This window comes from Fukomys damarensis, unplaced genomic scaffold (genome assembly GCF_012274545.1).
Source record: "Fukomys damarensis isolate Sample0158 unplaced genomic scaffold, DMR_v1.0_HiC HiC_scaffold_32, whole genome shotgun sequence".
NCBI lineage: Eukaryota > Metazoa > Chordata > Mammalia > Rodentia > Bathyergidae > Fukomys > Fukomys damarensis.
Genome location: NW_022900944.1, coordinates 4,047,606 through 4,053,799, shown reverse-complemented (window position 1 = coordinate 4,053,799; position 6,194 = coordinate 4,047,606). Strand labels below are relative to the sequence as shown.

The following is a 6,194-nucleotide window of genomic DNA, read 5'->3' as shown; positions in this document are numbered from 1 at the left end:
AGAGGGGGGAAGGGGAAGGGGAGAAAAGAAGAGAAACAGACACATAGAAACCGGACCAAATGAAAAGATCAAAGTCTGCTGAAATTCACAGCAGCACAGGTAATATGGGGAAAAAGATATTCTCATACTGTAGGTAGGAATGTCTCTGTAAAGATATTTGGCAATATCTACCAAAATTACAAACTTATGCAATGCTTTGACTCTGCAACTCCATTTCTAGGAATTTATCTGACAAAAATACTTTGTGTGTACATTTGCACATGTAATGTTCATCAACAGGAACCGATTAAACAAATTATGACAAATCTAAACACAACATAGCCATTTTTAAAAAGTGAAGATATATTTACAACGCTAAGAGAAAAAGCAAAACACCAAGTAAGCTTGTTTTTATTCTTCTTAAGAATACTGCTTATGATGAGAGTCAAATAAGAATCTTTATCTGTGTATTAATATAGATTAGTTCTAAACTATTCACAAGAAACTGCTGAAACTTGCTACTCAGGAAAAAAAAATGACAAGCAAACAGGAGACTCTTCCCTTTATATTCTAACTTTGGATTTTGAACCATATAAATATTTTATCTAACAAACAAATTAAAGAAACATTTAAAGCAGGGTGTGGTGAAAGATTAAGCAAGATTTCTTAAATGCCAAATTTGACTCTGTAAATAACTGTTTCTGTTACGGCCTTTTAAAAATTGCTTTCCTCCTAACGCTAAATTTCCTTTTACATTCTCTCCTGTTAACTTCCCCAGTTCATCCTCCACTCAGGCATACCAGGAACATTTGTTATACCTGCTCAGCCCTCTCAGTACTGCTTGGTGTAAAGGCCAACAAGGTTGGTGAACTTTGTCCTAGAAATTATCACACAAAATAGATGAGAATGACAAAAAGTGAGCTATAAAAGAAATCTGAGCATTTATGAAAGGTGAAGAACTCCACTTATTCAACAGGAAAGGAAGTGGGGAAGAGTTAAGAAATTCATTTGAAAACATTAGAAAAAATTCCTTCAAACCTAACTTCAGGGCCAGGGATTTAGCTCAGCGGTTCGGTGGCCTGCCTTGCAAGCACAAGGACCCGAGTTCAATCCCAGGTACCAAAAAAAAAAAAAAAACCTAACTTCAAATACTCATACAATATTGACTATTATGTCAACTGATCATTTATCACCTAAAGAAATATTCTAATTTTTCTCTGTCAATTAAAAACCAAACTTTTCTTCTCAACCAGGCTATGCAGTGGCTCTACACCTGGAATACCCAAAGAATCCACAGATATAGTCAGAGCTCTTTAGTAATGAGCTAATGCCTTCTCTTCTCATTCTATTATGTCACTTCTTTGAAAACGCATACATACCAGTATACTGATAATTCACATGCTAGTGTCTCATTCTACCAACCTCCCTACTGCATGCTAAATTATTTTTGCATCTCAAAACTAAAATAAGTGCCAGAGTTCCACTTGCCAAAGCTGAAACATAGTAACTGTTTAAAAGATGCCAAAGGTGCAAGTCCTTTTTTTTAATCCAGAGCAGTATTTACTTCTAGACTAACTAATATCAGATTTCCCCTCTATGTAGTGGTAATTGGAGCAAAAGGAAATGACTGGTCCTGAGGATATGGGAGTCTGGGTAAGAACTTCTGCAAACAGGATGTCATGAACAAAGACAACCAGCTGTCTATTCACAGGCACCCCAATCCAAACCAATCATAAAAGTAAGCTTTTTTTCTCAAAAGTAACAAAATATAAGTCTACTGGGTTCAATAAGTAGTCTCACTTTAAGTAGGTGATACTATCTTTAACTCATGAGTAGGTAAACAGGTTATATGATAACCTTCTTTATTCATGTATAAACTGCTATTCTTACTTTACTCAACCCACACTGTTTTGTTTCTTCCATCAAATATGAAAGTTCTGCCTACCAGTAAAATTCCTCTAAAACGTAACTTCCCCAAATTATAAACATTTATTAAAACTTAAGCCCTTTTTCCTAAAACTTCTAATTTTCAACAAAGAAGTATGCTTTATCAGTAAAGGTACCTTCAGAATTATCTTGAGGTTCTTGACACTTGTGACCACTAGTGATAGAAAATTACCACATGGGAAAAGACAAGCCATTGAGCCACATACAAAATGCAATTAATGCTTTAAAAGCAGAGAGTGAAAATACATGTGAAATATACAGTATGTAGTTACATAAGCTAACTTTCCAATTTGGCATAGTGACAGGATAGTTGGGAGGGAACGTAAAAGAAAATACTTATAGCTTAAAATTAACAATAGGCCCAATTTATTCAAGGTGGGATAGTTCTTCCATTTCAGCTTGAAAGGACTGAAAGTCTTTCTGTCCTCCTCCAGGAGGGAAACTGCAGCTGGCATGCCTGGAGAAATCACTCAACTATATTCACAGCTTTACTAACACTTAAGCAATGGCAGGCAGTCTTCACTCTTACAGTGCACCAAAAGCACAAAAATGTTGATATGCAGGTGTTCAAATTCCCTCTTTCAAAGATCATTTCAATCAATTTCTTCAGAGGGAAGCCAATCCCTACACAAAAGATTTATAACCACTAAAATGAGAAACACTTATCAGTATCTTTGTCATTTTATTAGATAGTCTTGTGACAGGTTTTAAGACACCAATTAGCACTGTAGCAACGTGCTTATTTCTTTATTACCAACCTTTAGTGGCTTCTATAATGTATTTCTATTACTGACTGAATAAATAAATTCACAGCAAAATGTTTCACAATTTTACCTTACTCTGCTCTTCATTATATTCCCAAACAGGGCTCCATACTCCAACAAATGAAAAATTTCTTCTGCTTTTCAAATTCAACTAAAATATTTTCAGAATCTAACATTTTATCCTCCCATAACTCTTGATAATCAAAGTCTGGCCTCATTCTATTCTGCTAAAGAAACATCCAAAATGTGTTTATGGCAAATTCAGAGATCATCTTCTGTAAATCCAAATAATGATAATGAAGAAAAAAGCTTTAATGCTATCTATACACGAGAAAATAACATACAGCCATCTATTTCAGCTTTAGGATGTTGAATTTAAAAGATGTGATTCACAAATATATAATCCTCCTTGTAATTTCATCATGAAGAATGCCAACTTGCCAAAATATAGCCTTGAGTTGTGCAACAAGTCTCCTATTTCTTCTTATAAAATATACTGGCAAAGACCAACAAACCCACATTGCTACAATGAAACCCATCCCAGCATTCCATGACTTTAGGGCAATTCCCATAAACACAGGGTCATAAAAAGAAAGCCTGCAAACTCCTGTAGCCAGGACTACATTTTTAAGGACAGCAAACTAAAGACAAGGAAGGACATGTGAATATGTACTTCAAATCATGCAGATCTGAGGGTCTCCAAAAACAGGAAGAACTGCTAATCAAATGACCTTAGAAATCTACACACAATTCATACAATCTAGATAAAAAAATCTGAGTGACATGTTAAAATTTTATAGCTTACATTCTTTACAAAACAAGTCCTATTCAGCATTTTCATATGCTGGTACAACAAAACCTCAAGAAAACAGAATGAAGAAAGAGAGAGAGAGAGAGAGAGGGAGGGAGGGAGAGAAAGAAAGAACAGAATGCTCAAGTCCTGATAAGTAACTTTTTTATCTTAAAAAACAAATTGATGCCCCAGAGTTCCAATGTTATAAAAGAATGTAAATAGCCCTTTGGAGCTCACAAAATATCTGACCAAAGGAAAAATAATATACTTCTGAACACTAAAAACAAAAATGCAGTTTCCCAATTAAGCATAAACATCTAAAATATTTTTCCTTTTACAATTTCATCAAACTAGAAATTTTTTAAATGCCATGTTTCCTTCCTACAACTATAGAGAACTTAATGTTTCAAATCAATAATTTTCTTTTTAACTTTGTGCTATTTAAAAAGGTAGCAATCGAGAGAATGCTGTGCGCCAAAACTTGCTAAGAATTTCACATGCATCTTTAAAATAGAAGAATCATTAAATAATGTATTTTAAGGCATGCTTTTAGGTTTTAATTGCTTCTTGATACTATTTAATTAAAGAAACTGATTATCACAAAAATATCCTAGTAATTTTACATAATAAAGCAGAATAAGTATAATCAGAGGATTCATTAAGATGAAAGTGTAAAATGTATAACATTAATAATCTTACCACAATATAAATTAGCTATTAGGTACAAACTGTAATTAAGCAATGTTATTAGGCATGTTTAAACTAAATGACACAAGGGGTTAAAAATAACCATACTGAAAGGCCAACAGCCTAGCAGCCTAGTTGAGCCAACATTCCCTTCTCCTCCCCTCCTCTTCCAAGTCTCTCAGTCCAGAATGAACTGCATGCCCCACTGCACAAGGCCCAAAAAGGTCACAGTACATGGCAGAGACTTTTGTAAGAGAACAGAAATAACCCAGTAGCTTTGTTACGGTAGTCTCTTTTAGTAGGTTCAAAATCCTTTAATTAGCACTCTGTCTACACAAGGAAAGCATTTTGCTGTGCCAGAGGAGGGAACATATGTATGTACACAGTGTTCTGTTGTATCAGCATCACAACATGTAGCTAGCACTTCAAATTTTCTGCCAGGGAACTTAAAGCATGTGAAACTTTTTCAAGCCACAGTATCACACAACTTACACAAACCATTTATACCTCTATTACCGAACAAAAGAGTAATAATTATACTTGTTTCATATAGGCCTGAATTTGTTTCTGGACTTTTCTTCAGCCAAAAACAGTAGCATTTTATACTACACAATAACTTTCTTTACTTAACATATAATGTTAAAACAAAAATAGACATTATTCTGTCCATATAACAAATCTTCAGTAGAAGAAAAACACTGCCTCACCCAAACAGGAATAAATCACAACACACATTTCACATGGATACTTTACATTTAAAATTTCACTCAACCACAACATTTCTTAAAACTGAGGACTGAATTACTTATGTGATATTTCCTTGCAAAATCCGATAACCCAGAATCAAAATAGATAACTACTCAAAAAATCTACAACCAAAAAATAATGAAAACTTCTCTAGTTAAAAGGGTATTTGCAATATTGTAATGGGGATATATGCTAGGTGATACAAACAGTTTTAAGCTTTCCGAATCAAGTTAAAGGTATATACATACAGACAGTTAAAAGAAGGCATGTATGATGCAGAGTATGTATATATACATATTTATACATCTATACATATAACTATAATTAAACAAAATTAGAGCCTTCTAAATATCTGATTAGAGAAATAATCTAACTAAATTTAAGATAAAGTGAATTACTAGAGGCAGCATAGCATAACTGTTTGAATGTCAACATTTCCAGACCAGCCATGACCTCACAGCCCTCTGTACAATGAGAATACTCCCACTTCAGATTGTTATGAAAATCAGATGATACATTTATAACAGGTGGTAAAAAAATTCCAAGGAGTCTTGGTAAGAGTGGGATTGGAGCAAAACAAAAATGGAATAGTTATTTTCAGGCATAACATAAATGTGTAAATGGACACAATTTATCAAAATCACCTATATATTCATATATGTAGATATGAATTATATAGTGTCTACTACAGCATTATTTATAATAGCAATATTGTAAACATAAAAGTCATTTAGTCATGGATTAAATAAATGAAAAGAGACTATCAATAAGGAAAGTTCTCTATGATAACTTGTTGAGAAAAAAAGCAAAGTACAGTATTGTATGTAATATGCTATTATTTGATTAAAAGAAGAGAAATCCACACTTATCAGAAGTAAAGATTCTTAGCTTTCTTTATCAAGAAATGATAAATGTCAGAGGAGATAACTGTTTTACCTTGATTTAAACATTATGAAATGTATACATATAATCAAAATATTATATGGTACCCCATTAATATGTATAATTTAATGTTTTTATGTATATTAAAATTTTAAAACAAGAAATTCATATTTATCTGAATACACAAAACCTCTGAAGAGTTGGACAATTAATAGTAATAATTACCTACTGATGATGAGTGAAAGTGTCTGACACAGTCAAGCCATAATAAATAGAAGCAATAATTATTCCCCTAATCAGAAAAATCATCACAAAAACTCATTTTAAAAATATATCACAGAAGTGGTGCCACCACCTGCCTTGCAAGCATAAGGTCCCAAGTTCAATCCTTGTTA

The 6,194-nt window shown here is 33.2% G+C and overlaps 1 protein-coding gene across 7 annotated transcripts in view; it reads right to left on the bottom strand.

Moving 5' to 3' along the window:
• The window catches only part of Pdlim5 (PDZ and LIM domain 5), a 235,851-nt gene that overhangs the window by 189,470 nt on the left and 40,187 nt on the right, over window positions 1-6,194 (bottom strand). The gene's annotated exons all lie outside the window — the stretch shown is intronic.